Raw genomic sequence first — 20,028 nt, 5'->3', positions numbered from 1 at the left:
TTTTCTAACATTGTACTGAACACACACACACAAAAACTAAGATGGATCATAGAGCTATATATAAAAGGTAAAATATAATACTTCCCAAAGAAATCATAAGATACTATCTTCATGACCTTGAGGTATATGAAGATACTCATCTCCATCACTCTGGGATTGGCCACTGGTGTCTTATTTAGTTCATTTGGAGAGATCGTGTTTTCTTGGATGTTCTAGATACTTGTGGATGTCTGTTGGTATCTGGGTTTGAAGAGTTAGGTATTAATTCTAATCTTTGCAGTCTAGGAATTTGTACCCATTCTTTGGTACCCATGGTTTTTGGTAGGCAGAGGGAGTTGAGTGTTGCCATCTAAGTCTTTGGTCAGTGCAGCCACGTCAGCACTAGTGAGCGCACTAAGACTAGGAACACCATGACTCCTACCGCCTACTGGTGGTACCGCCTTGGTGGACCTCTGTAAGGCAAGGAGAATTCCATGGATTACCATCTCACTCTCTTCCTTCACTTTCCACAAAATAAGAGTCTCATTCTCCATGTTGGGGTGCCAGGAGTTGGGGGAGCGATGATGCAAGCCCTTCCCACAGCCATCACTGCTCTGGTCACACCAGACTATGTAGCCTGGCTACTGCTGGTGTTCGTTCAAGGTCCAAGTGCTCTTTCATCAGCAGGTGGTGAATCCTGCCAGGGCTGGGTCCTTCCCTTCAGGGAAGCACGTTCCCTTCTGGTCCAGGGTTAAGTCTAGTACTGAAATCTAGGAGCTAAGGCCTGCAACCAGGGATTTCAGCCATCTGTGTGGTACTTTATTTTATGGTGTGACAAAGTTCCCTGTACTCTTCCCTTTCCTTTTCCAAAGTGGAAGTAGCTTCTTCCTGAGCTGCACTTCCTGGAGTTGAGGTGGGGGTGATGTGAGCACTCCCTTGGCCACCACAGCTGGTTTTCCAGCTATGCACACCCCAGGTCCAGTGGATTGAAGCTCAGAACAGCACAAAGACTTGCCTAAGGTCTAAAGTCCTGTGGCCTGAGTATCTTTTACATTTTTTTCTGGCCTCAGGCCACTTTCATGAGCTGGTGCTGAGCTAGCTGAAACTCAGGTTCCCTATCATGAGCTGGTGCTGAGCTAGCTGAAACTCAGGTTCCCACTACAGGGGTGAAAGATTCCCTTCTGGGGCTGGTCGGAATGCTCCCTTCATGGGTGCCAGCAGAATCCTGACCTGTGTTGTTTCACTGTGACAGGGTGGCCCTGAGTTCCAATACGAAGTCCTACAGTCCTCTGTCCTCCTTTCTCCAAGCACATAGATTCTATCACCACACAGTGCTGGCCTGACACCTCTGCAGGGAGGGGAGGTGTTGTGAGGTTTTTTGGCCTGAGAAAACCACATTTTTGTTGTTGTTTGCTTGTTTTTCCTTCTGGAAAAAATAAGACCACCCAGAAGGTAGGAGACCCCAATGTTTCATTTTTCTTACCTTCTTCAGTGACTCTTTACATGTTATGATGGTAAAAGTAGGTACTGTGATTGCTTGTCTGATGTTTGATTCTTATAAAGGCATTTTTCCGTGTGCATAGTTGTTCAATTTGGTGTTCTTATAGAGGGACAATCCCTGGAAGGTTCTACTTGGCCATCTTGCTCCACCTCTCAAGTATGCCAAGATTTTTACACAAGACATACCTACACAAACACACACAATAACCAATTATAGACTGTAGCTTATCAAAATTCAGAACTTTATTCAACAAAATCCATTATAAGGAGAGTTAAAAGACAAGCCACAAAATGAGAGGTGATCATGGGGATACATCTAAAAAACAAGGTCCTCTTCTCCTATTATACCTGTATAGCCAGATAAATAGATATACAACTGTATCTATTCGCATCTATGATGTAAATAAACTGCAAATTTTATTTCATATTTCATTATTAGAATTTCTTTTCGTTTAGGGTATTATAAAGGAATTTGCGATGAAAGTTTTTTACATGTCTTTTGGTAATCACTCCCCTCAATTCTCTTGGGTACACAGCTAGGATTAGAAATGCTCTGTTAAAGGGTACAGGGATACTGCCCAACAATTTTCCAAAATGGTTGTACTAACATAAATTCCCACCAGCAATGTATGAGATTTCCAGTTACTCTGCGTTCTTGTTAAAACTTAGTATTGTCTGTGTTTTCATTTTAGCTATCTGAGCAGTATGTAGTGGTACTCGTAGTAGTTTTAATTTGCTGTTTCCTGATGAGTAATAAGGTTGAGTATCTTATCTTTGCATAATCTTGTTGATTATTTGGATCTCATCTTTTATGATGCATGATTTAAATCTTTTGCCCATTTTAAAATCAGTTGTTTATTCTGGAAAATGTCCCTCAGTTTGAATTTTCTCCAGCTTTATTGATGTATACAAGACAAAAATTGTATGTGTGTAGGGTATATAACTTAGTATTATGATATATGTCATCATTGTGAAAGTATCACCCCAATCCAGTTAATTAGCATGTCCATTCATGTGGTCAGCATTTTCATTTCCACCTTTGTGTGTGTGCATATATGTTTGTAATATATACAAAATTGTCTTTTTTATGTAATTTTGTATTTTGTGTTTTAGTTAATACACTTAAAAATTTAAATATTCTCATCATCTCATTGAATATGATATTCCAGGCCAGGAACACCTGGTTCATTCCAGTAATCACTTGGGAGGCTGAGGCAGGAGGATTGCTTGAGACCAGGACTTTAAAACAAGCTAAAGCTACAGAGCAGGACCCCGTATCTACAAAAATCAGAGGTGATGCATGCTTGTGGTCCCAGATAGTTCAGAGTTCAAAACAGGAGGATCTCTTGAACCCAGGATTCTGAGGTTATACTGAGCTCTGATTGTACCACTTCACTCCAGCCTGGGTGAGTGACTCTGTCTATAAAAACAGCAAAATGTATAATACTCCATGACATTAGTATAGTAAACTGTAAAATAATTCCACAATTGTTGAAAATTTAGGTTTTACCTCCCTTTTTTGATTTTAAGAATAGCCAACTAATACACATCCCTGAGACAGTGTAATGCCATTGTGAAGAAGGAACGTGATGTGTACGAGCATTTATGCCCCACAGTATCTGATTTGTTCCAGAGATCACTTGGCAATTACAGATGCTGGGGGTAGGAAAACCTCTTCTCTGCATTTGCATAGCTCTTGAACAATGTGGGACTTACTGCTTAACCTGCATTATGAGGTCAAGAGCAGAGATCCCAATGTTTCTCCTAGTTTCCAGAAGGAAATATTTCTGAAATGAAAACTTGATTGAGGATGCACATCAAAGAGAGGAGAGAGTTGAAGCTGTTGGGAAGTGAAGGGCTGCAGAGGTTCAGAGAGACATGAGAAGTTGGGAGACAGTTCAGAGGACAGCTGTCATGTGATAAAGAGTTCATAAAGAAGGTATAGGAAAAAGGTGGAGGAGTATTGGGCTTATATACACCTGACATGAAGCGCCTGAATAAAGTCTGGCATACTAGTTGAAATTTTGGCATTTCCGGGGGTGATTTTATAGAATATATCTCCTCAAGCTTTGTGCATGTGCCAAGGAATTTAGGAAAGGTCACGTTCACATGGCCCATGGAAGACTCAGGTGAGACTGCTCAGGACCAGATTTTGTCAGAAGGCTTTGATACTCCTAGGTCCTACCTTGCCAGCGTGGGGTGAGGGAGTCCACAGTTTATCACACCGTGCCCATGGCTTCGGAAAATCACAGACCTTTTCTGAAATTCATATAGAGGGGTGGGACTATCTGTCATTTAGATAGGATTAGAAAAAAAAGTATGATCAATATAATGAAGGGAAGATTGAAGTAAAGAGGGAAATATATATATATATGTATATATATATATATATTTGTACAGAGTCTCACTATATTACCCTCCGTAGAGTGCCATATCATCACAGCCCACAGCAACCTCAAACTTTTGGGCTTAAGCTATTCTCTTGCCTCAGCCTCCCAAGTAGCTGGGACTACAGCTGCCCACCACAATGCACATTTCTTGATGCATATGTCAAAATATCAAGTTATATACCCTCAATACATACAATTTATACTTATCAAGTATACATCAATGAAGCTGGAGAACATCAAACTGAGATACATTTTCCATTTCCATTTCCATTATTCCAATCCAAATAAACAACGGATTTTAAAATAGGCAAAAGATTTAAATAAATGCATCATAAAAGATGAGATCCAGGGGCGGCGCCAGTGGCTCGGTGAGTAGGGTGCCGGCCCCATATGCTGAGGGTGGCGGGTTCAAACCCAGCCCCGGCCAAACTGCAACAAAAAAATAGCCGGGCGTTGTGGCGGGCGCCTGTGGTCTCAGCTGCTCGGGAGGCTGAGGCAAAAGAATCACGTAAGCCCAAGAGTTAGAGGTTGCTGTTAGTTCTGTGACGCCACGGCACTCTACCCGAGGGCGGTAAAGTGAGACTCTGTCTCTACCAAAAAAAAAAAAAAAAAAAAAAAAGATGAGATCCAAATAATCAACAAGATTATGCAAAGATAAGATGCTCATCCCCATTGCTCATCAGGAAACAGCAAATTGAAACTACAATGGGTACCACTGTATGCTACTCATATAGAAAAATGAAAATACTGACAATATCAAGTGTTGACAAGAAGACAGAGTAACTGGAAATCCCGTACTTGGTTGGTGGGAATTTATTTTGCTACAACTGTTTTGGAAAATTGTGGGGCAGTCTCAGCTTTTGTAGTCCTAGCTGTATACCAAAGAGAATTGAGTGCAGCGACTACCAAAAGACATGTAAAAACTGTTCATAGCCACTGGACTCATAACACCCCAAGCCAAAGACTATCCTAATAATGAAGAATGAGAACAGAATTTGCAGTTTATTTGCATCAGAGATATGAATATAGATAGATGTACTTTTATATATGTTCATCTCAGTATGCAAGTATAATAGGAGATGAGGTCCTTGGTTTTGGATGTATCCTGATGATCACCTCTCATTTTGTGGCTCGTCCTTTAACTCTTTTTATCATGAATTCTGTTGAATAAAGTTCTCAAATTTGATAAGTTACAATCTATTATTCGTTATTGTGTGTGTGTGTGTGTCCAGGTATGTTCTGTATAAAAATCTTTGCATAGTTGAGAGGTGGAACAATTTGGCCAGATAGAACCCTCCAGGGATTGTCACCCTGCAGGACCACGAAATTGAAACACTATGCACACAGACGTCAGACAAGCAATCAGTACCTAGTTTTATCACCATAACATAGAAAGAGTCACCAAAGAAGGTAGGAAAGGTGGTCCTGTCTGCCCTGGCCACACGGCATCACAACCCATCACTATCCCCCACCAGTGTCAGACCAATCCTAAGTAGGGAGAGAATCTATGTGCTTGGGGAAAGGAGGGCACAGGACTGTGGGACTTCACATTGGAACTCAGGGCCACCCTATCACAGGGGAACACAACACAGGGCAGAATTCTGCTTGTACCCAGGGAGGGAGCATTCACACCAGCCCCAGAAGGGAAACTTTCACCCCAGCATTAGGAACCTGAGTTACAGTTAGCTCCACCATCAGCTCATTAAAGGGGCCTGAGGCCAGGAATAAATGTGAAAGGTAGTCAGGCCAGAAGGACTATGGTCCTTGGGCAAGTCTTGGTGCTGCTCTAGACTTAGATACAATGAACTTGGGGACCTCGTAGCTGGAACCACAGTTGTGGTGGCCAAGGAAGTGCTCACAACACCGCTCCCCCAATTCCAAGGTAGTGCAGCTCAGGGAGAAGCTCCTTCCACTTGGGAAAAGGAAAGGGACGAGTAGAGGGAACTTTGTCACACATCTTGGATACCAGCTCAGCCACCATAAAATAAAATACCACACAGACACCTCTAGCCCCTGATGGCAGACAATATCTCCTATATGACGTTACTAGGCTTAACCCTGGACCACAAGGGAACATGCTTCCCTGAAGGGAGGGATCCACCCCTGGCAGGATTCACCATCTGCTGACTAAAGAGCACTGGAGCCTCAAATAAACACCAACAGTGGCCAGGCTACATAGTCTGGTATGACCAGAGCAATCCCAGCAGTGGTAGCTGTGGGAAGGGCTTGCATCATCACTCCCCCAACTCCAGGCAGCCCAGCATGGAGAATGAGAGTCCTTCCATTTGGGGGAAAGTGAAGGAAAAGAGTGATATGGTAATCTAGGGAATTCTTGCTCACCTTACCCAGGAGGCTGCAGGAGTTTGGTGTTTCTGTGCTTGAGCGCCCCCTAGTTTTGGCATGGCTGCACTGACCAAACACAGATCACAACACTCAATTTCCTCTGAATACCAAATACCATGTGTACAAATATGCCTGGACTGCAAACATTAGAATAAGGAACGAACTCTTGAATGCTCAGACAACAATAAGCATCCACAAGCATCAAGAACATCCAGGAAAACATGATGACCTCATCAAATGAATTAAATAAGGCACCACTGACCAATCCCAGAGTGATGGAGATGAATATCTTGCTATACCTCAAGGCCATGAAGTATTATCTTGTGATTTTGTTTAGAAGTATTGTATTTTACCTTTTATATTTAGCCCTATGATCCATCTTAGATATTCTGTGTGTTTGCTGCAGTGTTAGAACAATCATTGTTTTTCTTCCTACAGATGTTCAGTTATTTGACTTTTTTTCCTCCACTAAATTGTCATGAAAGTTTTGTTGTTAAATTAACATACTGAGTAGAGAGGGGACTGGCTTCTGGACCCTCGTTCTATTTGTCCACACTGCTTTAATCAATACTACACTGTCTAAATTAATACGACACCACTTTAATTTAAAAAATATTACTTGAATTCTTAAAATCTGATATTATCACTTTACCAACTGTGTTCTTCCCTTCAAAGATTGAGCTTTTGACTCCACAGTTCAATTTAGTAATAAAAGACATTTAAAAGTTTTTCAATATATTTACTCAATTTATAAATTCCTGTATCTCTCCATGCATTTAGAGTAAGTATCACATTTATCTGAGCATTTTTCTTTTGGTTTTCAGTATGAAAAATTTTTGTATCTTTTGTTATATCTTACCTGAATGTTTGCTGTTTTATGCTATTTTTGTTTCTTTTCTTTCATTTTTAAAGTGTTTATAATAGATATATAAGAATACAATTTTGTATTTTTTACTTATATACAATTTTTTCAGATTCACTTACTAATTCTAGTAGATTGCTTGCAGATCCCTTAGGGTACACAATTATTTCTTTTTTTAATTAATTTTTTATTTATTTATTTTTTATATTGTTAAATCATAGCTATGTACAGTAGTGAAATCAAGGGGTACGGTATGCTGGTTTCATATACAATCTGAAATAATCTCATCAAACTGTTCAACATAGCTTTCATGGAATTTTCTTCATTGTTGTATGTAGACATTTGTATTCTGGATTTAGTTAGTTTCGCCTGTACCCATTCTAAGATGCACTGTAGGTGTGACCCACCCTTTACCCTTTCTCCATGCTTACCTCACCCCTCTCTTCCACTCCCTTGGACCTTTCCCCATATTCTTGTGCTATAGTTGGGTTATAGCCTTCATATGAAAGCTATAAATTAGCTTCATAGTAGGGCTGAGTACATTGGATACTTTTTCTTCCATTCCTGAGATACTTTGCTAAGAAGAATATGTTCCAGCTCCATCTGTGTAAACATGAAAGAGGTAAAGTCTCCATCTTTCTTTAAGGCTGCATAATATTCCATGGTATACGTGTACCACAATTTGCTAGTCCATTCGTGGGTCGATGGGCACTTGGGCTTCTTCCATGACTTAGCAATTATGAATTGGGCTGCAATAAACATTCTGGTACAAATGTCTTTGTTATATTGTAATTTTTGGTCTTCTGGGTATATACCTAGTAAAGGAATTATAGAATCAAAAGGCAGGTCTATTTTTAGATCCCTAAGTATTCTCCAAACATCCTTCCAAAAGGAACGTATTAGTGTGCATTCCCACCAGCAGTCTAGAAGTGTACCCTTTTCTCCACATCCATGCCAACATCTCTGGTTTTGGGATTTTGTTATGTGGGCTACTTACTTGAGTTAGGTGATGTCTCAAAGTAGTTTTGATTTGCATTTCTCTGATGATTAAGGATGATGAGCTGGGTGAATATTTTTTGATGAGGCAACTGAAGCAGTATCAAAAATACATTACTGGGACCTGATCAAACAAAAAAGCTTCTGCACAGCCAAGAACATAGTAAGTAAAGCAAGCAGACAGCCCTCAGAATGGGAGAAAATATTTGCAGGTTATACCTCCAATAAAGGTTTAATAATCAGAATCCATGGAGAACTCAAATGTATTAGCAAGAAAAGAACAAGTGATTCCATTTCAGGGTGGGCAAAGGATTTGAAGAGCAACTTCTCTAAAGAAGACAGACGCACAATCTACAAACACATGAAATAAAGGGTACACAGTTATTTATGATTAGTAACACTTTCAATTATTCATTTAATTTCTAATATTAATAACTTTAACTTATTTTTGTTGTCTTCTGGAAGTGTGCAGAAAATGTTCAACTAGAAGTGGTGTTTTTTAATCTGACCCCAGGAAGAAAGTGTTCAATATTTTACCATTAAGCATGATTTGGCTAAAGGATTTTTATAGATAGTCTTTATCAGATTGACAGTTGCTTCTATTTTCTAGTTTGATGAGCATTTTTGTCATGAATGATTCTTTAATTTTAGTCAGTGTCTTTTCTACTGCCTTAATTCTTTTTCTCCTTTATAATGTGGTGACTTGATTGATTTTCAAACATCAAACTCATTCAAGAAAAAAATCCACGTTGGTCACCAAATTCTGTTTCTGTTAATTCTTACTGTGTTACAACCACCCCACATTCTCAGGACTACAGAGGATGTAAGTTTTCCTCTTACACTACAAGGATAATCGTAAAGTGTTTCTTGATGCTTTGACTGCAGGGTGCTTTGCTGAGGATATCCTAGGCTGTGGGTTATGTTTAAGGGGATTGGACAAAATGCACATAAGTTACATATAATATTTACATTTCTTGTTGGTCTCCTTTGGTCACAGAAGACAATAGGAATTTTAATACTTCGAACTCAATTAAAGGGGGCCACCACTGAGTCTGGGTCTCAATCACAATCAGCAGTTCTTTTTTTTTTTTATTGTTGGGAATTCATTGAGGGTACAATAAGCCAGGTTACACTGATTGCAATTGTTAGGTAAAGTCCCTCTTGCAATCATGTCTTGCCCCCATCAATCAGCAGTTCTAACCGACTGTTGTTGTTTCTCCCCAGCACGAGAGCTTACATAATAAATCCCAGATTCTGGGTGAGTACACCAATGTAAATAAATTTGCACTCATGGCTTATATTTTATCCCACTTGGCCTTACAACCTTTTGGTTCCTTCTATAATTTGGTCTTGTGTCTCTCAGGAGAGTGGCTATAAGCTCTCATGGATGTTGGACAATGTGACTTTCATGGGAACTTGTTTATCTTGATGAAAAGACAAATGCCTACTTATCTGATCTGTAACCAGGTATGTCTCTCGCAGGAAACTTATGTTGGCAGATGCTCTTGTGGCTCTTGTCTGACTAGTATTAAGTTTATTCCTGTTACAATAACCACTCGCTAGGAGAGCCTTGTCCAGGATAAAATTTCAGGCAAGTATATCTTCCAAGTGAGACACAGAGCGGGCAACACACACCATATGAAAAATATAAAATGACAGAAGTTGATTATTTACAGGCCCAGGAACGAAGAGGGGAACCAGTTAGGGCCAATGGGACAGTCACAGGGACAGTGTGCAGAGCCAGCAGGTGGTGAGCAGGAGAGAGATGGGCCTTTGGGCTCAGATCTTTATTGGTGTTCATGTCATCACCCAAGCAGGTTTTCCATGGGGAGCTCTAACAGATGGGCTTACAGCAGGAAGGTGCACATCCCATGAGGGTCACACCATGAGTAAGAGATGGTCACTGTGCACATCTGCACAGGCCATATGGAATTTTGGGTCACTGGAGTGAATCAGGTCGATGGAGTTGACATATCCCAGAGGGAGGTGATGACCACCAAAGGATTGTATAAAACAGATATCTGCACCAACCACACTGAATAACTGGGAAGAGGTGGAGAACAGAAACAGTGTCCAGAGTAAGTGTGTGCTTCTTCCGGTATGAGAAGGTACAGCCTATATTCACAATGGATGCTGAGGAACATTCAATATAAAAATCGACTACACATTCTCAGAATTCACTTCTACACATGCTCTTTGAGTCCTGCTGATGTGAATTGAAAACACCCTGTAGTTCCTTCAGTATATAGGCTCCCTTCCCCGGAAGCAGGTAGCACCCCTTCTGTGTGAGGCTGAGAACTAACTCAAGAGCCTAGACAGGCAGTGAGGAGAGGTAGGGGTGGGATGTGAGAATCACCTCAGGGTGTGAGCACTTGTGACAGGTGCTGTCACTGGAAGACTTTTCTTCTAACACTGAGGGTGAGACTCCCTAACACAGCAAAGGAACTTCCGGGAAGGAGGGGGTCAGGGAGACAGGGCTCCCAAAGTTCTCAGCATTGAGTGTGAGCACCCAATTTCCCATTACTCCTCTCAGCAGCCCATATCTTCCCCTTCAGGCCTGATCTAGGCAGGAGCCCTGGCAGGATCCAGCACCAAAGTGGGGCTACGATCTAAATCCTCATGATCAGCCCCAGGACTTGGTTTGCATCCTGATCTGCTCTCTGAAGAAAAGACTGACCCTTTCAAATTGCCCTGGAGGAGTTCTTATTTTCCATGTGTGTGCTTTGCTAGTTTCAATATCTCCTTTCCCTATGCTAATTTTCAGGGCATCGAAAAGAAACCTGATAATACTATGACCTTCATACCACTTGTGTTTTGACAAATACTAATTGCCAGAGCCCCCAGGATCACCCAAAACTGTGCCATGACCCTCACTTTATCCTCAACCTGCACTGATGATCTTTTGAATATCACTGCATTTCAGGTATCACTCCTGAGCCATTCTCCCAGGAAAGAGAGGATTCCAGGTATATTAACTTTTAAAATAACCCAATTCCATCATTCCATTTTTGTGGGTTTAATTCCTGCATCCACTACAGACACCATTTATCACAAGAATCCTCACAGGAGTCAGAACCATCAAAAGGATAATAGAAGTAAATTTTAATAAATGCACTGTTTACAAAGGCATGGGGGAGTGGGATGGAAACCACCAGGGATAGTGCAAAACCCTAAGCCTAGTAACAGGCAGGACTATGCACCCCAGGACTGACAGAACAAGAAGAGAGGATAGATATCAAAGCAGAGAGGTAGTCAGAAAGAGAGAGAGACAGGTGCAAGGCCCGCTGCCTGGTACAAATGGTAACTCCTACTTAAAGATGCAGCAGCCACAAGTTAGTAGTTCCTAAATAAACTTTTTTACCTCCCTCTCTTTCCTTTCTCCAATCTCTGCTACAGCTCTCTGTTGAGTAAACATACCACAAGGCAGAAAATAAGGCAGCCTTCTGTTGAGTTCATAGTGATCAACTTCCCATAGCACTGGGCACAGTGGAAAGCAAAGAAGAACTGATCTGGAGATGCAAAGGGAAGCTGCCCAGCTCACCCCCAGTGTGATCTGTTGCTTAGATTTTTTTTTTCAATTTCAAGTTAACGTGAGGGTCCAAACAACTAGGTTACCATATTTGCATTTCTCAGGGAGTCCCCTCTTACAGTTTTGTCCTACACGAAGAATGTGTGCCATATACCTTTACATAGTGTCCATTAAGTGGGAGCACACCAATCCCCTCTTCTCCTCCCGTCTCCCTTGTTCCTCCTCCCCACAACCAGAATTGAATTGAATTCTTCTCTTATGTCAGCTTGTAGATGATCTGTTGTTTAGCTTTAAAGACTGTGCCCTCACTAGCAAAATGGATATTGGAAATAGAAACAAGGATAGCTGCTCTTTGTAGCTGCAGAGGGCAGACAGAATCATAAACTGCAAATCAGTTTTGAGGTCTGGTTCATTTAATTCACTGTAATAAAGTGTTAAGCTGAGAAAATGCACAAAAATTCTCTTATCCCGTTCTGTTTGTCAGTCAAATGTAAAATTGTCCTTGAAAACAAGTTTTTTCAAGAAAGTTATATTTCAACAATTGTTTTCATGTTTTATAGAATGTATTTGTTAAGAGCCTTTGTGCATGTTAAACTGCTGGCCTTGCTTATTAAACCATGAATTACCTGAATAATGGTTTCAAATTCCCACTTTCTTTAATAGTCTGAAGACCCTTCAAATTCAATTCATTTCCCCTTTGTATTTTAAGGTATATATCCAACCTCAATAGACTTCTTTTTTATTATTAAGTCATGTATATATAAATCATGAATACATTTATGCATTTGTGGGATTCAGTGTGTTGATTACTCGTGCAAATTACCTCCTACTAATTAACATAGCTTTCACCTCATTTACTTAATCACAGTGTTAAGAGATTTGTGTTCAATACTTGCTAGATTTGACTTCCTATGTTAACTAAAATGATAAGGATCTGTGTCTCTTTCTATAGCATCATATACATCACAAACGTATGATTTGATGCAGTGACTTCTACTTTCCATAAGTTCACCCAGCAGATATTGACTTCATAGTATAATTAACCTACTCAAACTTTTATTTCTATATTTATAAAGTAGAAAACAAAGCCATAACTCAAATCCCCTTTATGGAACATAAGAATTAGAATGTGTTCTTCCTTGGTTTCTTTTTCGGGCTTCCAATTCATTGTCTGTGTTGAATTATTCAAAAATGTAGGTTACAGATTATGCACAATATGCAAATTGTTGCCAAGAAAATTGTATTTTAAAACATATTTTCAGTATTTTTACTTAATTTTGTAAACACATGTACAGATGGTTAATGTAGCTGGGTATAGAATAGTGAGTTGTGAGAGTTTCCACTTAAAACTCTGATAATTCTTCAGTATATCATGGCATTGGTCAAGCCTGTTTGGTTTTCTATTTCTTTCTAAGAAATCTATTATTCTCTGCCATTGACATTTTTATTCTGAAAATATATTATTCCTAGCCCTAAAATAGCAAAATATCAATAGGATACATGTAGGGCTTTTTCATATTTCAGTATTCTCTAGAGCAGGCGTCTTCAAACTTTTTAAATGGGGGGCCAATTCAGTTTTAAAAAAATTATGAACAAATTCCTATGCACACTGTACCTATCTTATTTTGAAGTAAAAAACAAAACGGGAACAAATACAATTCACACCACTTCATGTGGCCTGCCGGCCACAGTTTGAGGACGCCTGCTCTAGAGTGTGGTGAGGCTTTCCATCTGTGATCAGAGTTTTGGATTCACTGTAATATTTGATTCACTTCGCTATAACATTCATGTTTTCTTTTTTCCAACTTGTTCTGTACTTCTTCTGCAAATACTATTTTTCTTAAGTTAGAGTTCCATGTACTCTCCATACTCAATGTTCTGTCTTGTTTTATAATCGTGGTCATTTTAAACTTCCTTTAAGAAAGACTATCAAGGGCAGTGCCTGTGGCTCAAGGAGTAGTGGGTGGTGGGTTCAAACTCAGCCCTGGCCAAAAAACTGCAAAAAAAAAAAAAAAAAAAGGACTATCAATTCTGTCCTGTATATTACTAACATATTTTTCTGGATTACCAATGCTCTCTAGACTGCTGATTTAAATCACTTTTTCTGCCTCTTACTTTCTATCTGCTGTTTCCACATCAATTTCATTTTCATCTAAATTTCTTTACTGTCTCCTGCTTTTAATGTCTTTAGAACATGAAAGAGACACAGGAGGAAGGGTATGTGGGCATCTCACCCAATGGGCACAGTGTGTGGTTGGATACCACACCCCCCGGTGAGAGGTTCTTTTACAACTGGAGCTTTACCTGCAAGTGAAAGCAATGTAATCTAAAAATTTGTAGCCTCATATTAATTTGAAATAAATAAACAAAATGAACACATGGACATAATCATATTTGTATATAATAAGTGTAGCTTTGGGTCTAGAAACCAGACATCTCTATAAAGAAAATTGGCTGAGAAAGGAAGCTAGAAATGGAATCATAGAAGTGGTTACAAGATGGAGAAAGATTCATTGAATGACTAAAGAGGCTACAATGCGTTTGTCAGTTAATGGGAAAGAGCTGGTGTTGAGGCAGGTATTGTGGAGAAAAAATGCTGCAGCTGAAAAAATTGATGATCAGTATAGCTCAGAAGACAGAAGAAAATAAGGATGAGAGCATATCAGGTGCAGGTGCACTTTGCTTCCGTGTCCTGCGAGGAAAAGAACAGAAAGGAGGTGGGTAACTGAAAATGATGTCCAAGGGAAAATATTTAGGAAATTGTACCTATGGGTTTAAATTTCTCTGTGAAAGGGGAAGTGACACCCAGGTCTCCAGTAGAGTTTTAATGTAGAATTTTGTGGTGAGTTTGAGAAGAGTGGCAAAGGTTTTGATGGACTGTCATGGGTAATGGGAAAGACGGACCACTGAAGATAGTTGCAAGTTCAAATGAAATCCAGCATCATGAATTATAGCTCCTGCCTTGTGTGATTTCTCCTCTATCCCTTGGCTACTCAGAAACTGTGAGTGGAAATATGGGGAGCTTGTCGTAGGGTCAAGGTTTTGCTGGAAGGGCACTTGGCCATGGACTTTAGACTGAGGAGGGATGAGAGTGCTAGAACTGGGCTGGCAACCCAGCACACAACATAAGGTGAGAGACTTCAAATTACTGTCAAGTCACAGAGCAGGTAGACACAAAATGAATAACCTGCAAGAAGCAGCATTTGGCAATTAAACAACATTAGTACAATAGTGTTAAAGACAATCCCGACTTGCATCCACTTAACCCTTTGTCTTCCTCTAACCTGAATCTCTTTTCTCTTAGCATGATATATGTCCCCCGGCTCCCTCTTCTCAACCCACATAAACTGCTTATTGGCAATCTGCTCACAAGCAACGCTCTCTTTATCTCACCTCCTACCTCAAGGATAACATGCACCTTACCCATCCTAATACTGCCCACATTCGGGACCCAGTTATCAATTAAGACTGTGATATTTTTATGTTCCTCACTGTCCAGTGAGGACACCACACCATTAAGGTCCAAGTACCTGTGTGCTTCCACGACACCTGAGCATGCCCCACATAACAGGTTCTTTAGCACCAACTACGCTGTTCTTCAGATCCTCCTACAACCAGCCCAGTATCCACAGCAATAATCCCTCCAACACGCCCACCCACCCTCACCCACCTGTGTGATCCTCTGGTCACTGACAACTTTTTCCGAGACATGATTAAACATGATTAGACATGATTACTATTTTCTGTAATACATACCTATCTTTGTCCTCCTCTACAGATATGGATGTCCTATCTTGTTTAATCCTCCAAGGCAGGGGCGCTCAACCTTCCCACTGCTGTGAACCTTTAATACAGACCCAGTGGGTCGCAACCCACAGGTTGAGAACCACTGCTCTAAGAGATATGAAACAGACGAGAGAGGTGTGAGCTGAAATATAATTCCATGAAGGCCAACAGATGGGAAACAGTCCATCGCTCGAACTTCCTCAGGCAGGGAAGAGGGTGTGGTGGGACATAATATCCATTCCTTGACAAAAGTTCCAGGGCACTGGTCAACTTTTGGAGGGTAAAATAAGCAACTAGGAAGAAGTGAACTAACTCCTACCATTCCCAACTAAGCACACACGCTAGGTTCCCCAAAACCTATGTCGCCAAGACAGCAAAGAGAAAAGACATGACTCTTAGGAGCACATTTATTGGAAGAATCTCTTGATTCTCATTTTAAGGGACTGACTTATTCTCTCAGGAAATGCAAGGACACAGAGAGACCCTGTAACCTCAGCAGTACAGGGGAAGCTGAAGGCACCAGGCCAACTTGCAGCCTGCATAGGGTCATGTATAGGGCACAGGCTCTCTGTTGGGCATGGGTGGGGAATGGTCTCACACAATCGGGGACTGCCCTTTTCCAGAGGATCTTCTTGCCCCTTCTGTTTTATTTGCATTTAGAAATCCACTGCCAACAAGGAGGCGATTACTTTCTAATGTGATGTTCAGTAGGAGGCCACCCCTTCAGTGACAGGGGTGGGGAAGACATGTGTTCCTAAGCATGTCCTCATGCATCTTGTCTAGGCTTCCATGAGGGGGGCACAGAAGAGTCTGCCTGCCATTCTTAACTGTAAGTTCTCTGTTGGCTCAATCTGCGTATAAAACGTAGATTTTCTTAGGACTCCCTGGCCTTCCTTTACCCACAGGTGAGGAGGGAGGAGTGGATAAGCCCAGCTGGCAACTGAATTCCGTCCTACGTGACTAGCTTTAGAGCTTCTTTGGGGTGGGGGCTTGGACATCGCACCTTCAGAATTTGTTGTTCCCACATGTTCCAGTTGTTTCTGACCTAGGATCACTCTTGAGGGCCTTGAATTATTCCCTGAAATTCTACACCTTTCAGAGAGTTAGGCCCAGACCCTTATCTGAAGACCTCTCTGGATCACTCAACAAATGATGTTTTGAGCCATTCCTCAGGCTAAGTTCCTGATTTTTCTGAGTATCCTTGTTAAGTGAAGCATTTCTCAGAATCTCTCTTAGAAGCTTCCTATTTGGCTGAATCCAAAATTCTCTTGTGATGATGCTGCCCTGTTTTTTTCAGAAGCTCAGTGCTGAGAGAAAAATCTCCAGGAAGGATGGGGTTGGAATACAGACCTTGGAGGACTGACTTGGCAATGTGAGGTTGGGAACAGGAGGACAAAATTCTCTTGATCACAAAGTATAAACCCCACATAATTTTCTGTTCTTTCTGTGACACATTACAGACCAGATGGGAAATGTCCAGATGGCATAAGACACTGTGCCTCATTCTGGGGTTTATGAAAACACACTCCCCAGAACCTAATCTGTGATCAGGAACAAGGTGATAGGACTGGGAGCGGGAATTGAAATTGGGCCTGAAAAGGGACCTGAGTGAGGGTTAAGGACTGAGATTGGGCACGGTTTAACACATGGAGAAAGGTTGGAGATGGTTAACTATTGGGGATCCTTCAGCTGTGAAAGTATTTGAGATTGGAGAACACAGATATTGAGGAACAGCCACCTGGGACAAGAACCACAAAGTGCAGGGACTCACCGTGCAGAGACAGGAGAGTCAGGAGAGCTGGATGTATTTTGCTCTATGTCATCCTCAAAGTTCTTAGGACACAGGAGCTGCTGTCCACGTGCAGGTCTTCTGGTTTGCCTTTGCGGGTTCACAAAGGAAGGGAATCTGCTGAGCCATGCTTGTTGGCTATTGATCCTAACATTGTCCATGAAAAATTGACCATTTTTTGCCATGCATACTGTGCACCCACATTTTTGACCCGAACATTCCGGAAAACACGACTCAACGCTTGGCCAAAAGACAAATGAGGAGAGGGCTAGCATTCCTTTGTAAACATGCAGATTGTACCACCCTTCTGCAGTCACACTCTATGTGAAGGCTGCCCCTTTCCCATGCTCACAGGAGCCATTCCCTCCTCACCACTTCAGGGCCTGCACAGGGGTTTCCCACACATGTGGCTACTGTTGCAGGTCCTTCAGAGATGCTCAGCCCAAGGGCAGCCATGATGGTCCCTGAGGCCTGCACAGGTCTCCCAAACCCACCTGTGCAGAGCTCCAAAACGTCTCTGAAGAGGCCACTGAATCCTCTATGTGCAGAGCTCCCAACCCACTCCATGCAGGAACACCATGGGCCACACATTCCACCCCACAAGGCCAGGGCCTGCCACGCCAGCCCCTCCACAGCCCCCTCCCTTGGTCATGCCACTAGGCGGAGGCCACACTGGCTCACTCCCAGGCAAATATGGGATTCTCCTGGACTGGAGCCCCCAAAACTCCGTAGGCCCAAGAGAGATAGCACAACAGCTCCAGGGAGCCCATTGCACACATACAATCCCAAGCCCTACTACCCGCATATGATGTGCATTCGTGTTTATCCCTCAAAAAATAGGGCAAAAATTTGCACATTATACATAGCAAAGTTTGGTAGTTGGGAGTCTGGCCTAAGTTGTTTGGGAAAGAACCTGTTTTCTTTTTCTTTTCCTTCCACATTATGAAATCACCACGGTTTTAAACTTGTCTCTCCAGAAGGCCAGAACATCGGACTTGGGCAAGGAAAGAGAAACAGATGTTACAAGTTGGCTACAGGGTCTCCCACACATGAAGCCTTAGAATTTGAAGGGGAAGAAACGACAGAGGTGGAGGCTCCTGCAGGAGCATTCTGACACTGCTTGGAGGGTCAGTACCTCTGATTGCTCAGACATAGTGAACAGCTCATCAGCACCATCTGGAGAGAACGTCTCCAGAACAAGCTTCCTTAGATGGAAACATGTTCGGGTTGAGTCACAGCTAAAATGCCATGTGGTGGTGGTGAAGCAGACAGGCTGTTGGTTCCTGATGATCAACATTTGAATCTTTGTGACAATTTTCTGGGATAAACTTGGTAAGAGATTGATATCTCAGGAAAGGCAGAGATCAAAATCACTTGACAGTGTTCAGAGAGAAAGTCCCCTCTGCTTAGAGAACAACATCTGCTCCCTGAGTGTCACACGGTGGGAGAGGAAGAAAGGCAAGTCCAGAATGTCCCCTGGGAATGTGGAATCCAAGGGAGGAACAGGCATTGGGAGCAGAGAGTGACTGAGTGGTGAGGGTGAAGGTAAGTCACATAAGGGGGTCCTCAGGTCAGAAGAGAAAATGGAGGGTGGAGGTGCAGAAGGCTCAGACAAGAGGCTGGTAATTCTCCTGGGGGGCTTCCTGGGAGTGCAGAGGGCAGAGTGGGTGAAGATTGTCTCACGGAAACCACGGGAGTGAACATGCCTGTGGAGGGAGCAGCATCTTCAGGGACTCCCAGGACAACAGTGGCCCGACTTTAACAGTTGTTCCATGGCACATCTCACAGAAGGCATTGGGATACACAGCTGATGAATGTGGATGGTACCACGGTGCTACCCTGGAGGTGCAGAAGACAGGAGGCCAAAATCTGCTTTCACGATCAGGTCAAGGAAAGGTGAGCCTACCTGTCTAGCAGGGTGGGGCCACCTGGCACCTGCTCCCCCTCAACTCACCCCACCCATGACTTCACAATACCCTCTGTGGCCTCCTCCCAAGGCCATCACTCACATCTCTTTACCATGGCTACGACCTCACATAACAATGGCAGGAATCCCTGAAATGTATAGAGCACGTTTTCCAAAGGAGCCAGGAAACACACGGAAAGATTCATCACCTTTCCAGAGTAGAATTCAGCTTCCTTCACTCTTCTGTTTCTCTTTAGGTAACTCTCCAAACCTGGGAAACCAGGATATTGGGTGATACGTAAGGAAGATAGGAGCACAGGGATCATACTGGAGTCCCTATAGGGAAGACAACTGGGTTATTAAACTCTGGTGACCCATACCAGCTCAAATGGTCATCTGTAATATTAACAAGGTTCACATCTATATGGTTTCATTTATGAAGTACATTACCCCAGTTGCTGGTCAAAATCACCACCCGGTGAAGCTCAGACATAAGTGGTTACTTGAAGAGGAAGCTGAGCACCCAGGAAGTCAAAGTGCTGATACAGTCAGGAGACAGAAGTGCTGACTCCAAACCAACCTGTAGTCTTTCCTGGATATCTCCCTTGGCCACCTTTTGGGGAATACCCAAGTGCCCAGTCAGTCACTGCTTCCTGCCCAAACATGGGCAGAACGGACACCCTGAGAAGGGTCTCATTGCTTAATATCATCGTAGTACCCTTCCTCAGAGGGCTCTCTTTTCCCAGAGAGATGGCATCTAACAACTGACATCCTCTGAGAACATGGACCTGGGGCCTCACAGAAGTAACAGGAAGGGTCACCATTGAATAACTCGGTCAAATACACACAACCTTACCTTTCAATGTTCCACCTTCATTTCCCCTGTTCACTCTGTCCTGATGCTGCTGAGAACAAAAGGAAAAGAATGGGAGGCTGAGACTCGCTTCT

At 42.2% G+C, this 20,028-nt stretch overlaps 1 long non-coding RNA gene across 1 annotated transcript; it reads right to left on the bottom strand.

Annotated features, from left to right (window-relative positions):
* Positions 1–15,510: 15,510 nt before the first annotated feature.
* On the bottom strand, positions 15,511–20,028 carry LOC128571272 (uncharacterized). Its single transcript, XR_008375721.1, has 3 exons — positions 19,937–20,028; positions 19,290–19,416; positions 15,511–19,013 (listed from the first exon to the last, which is right to left on the bottom strand). It is a non-coding gene; the product is annotated as an uncharacterized LOC128571272 (long non-coding RNA).

Source organism: Nycticebus coucang, chromosome 18 (assembly GCF_027406575.1).
Source record: "Nycticebus coucang isolate mNycCou1 chromosome 18, mNycCou1.pri, whole genome shotgun sequence".
Classification (NCBI taxonomy): Eukaryota; Metazoa; Chordata; class Mammalia; order Primates; family Lorisidae; genus Nycticebus; species Nycticebus coucang.
Note: the sequence above shows the minus strand (reverse complement) of the source record. Positions and strands in the feature narration are given on the sequence as shown.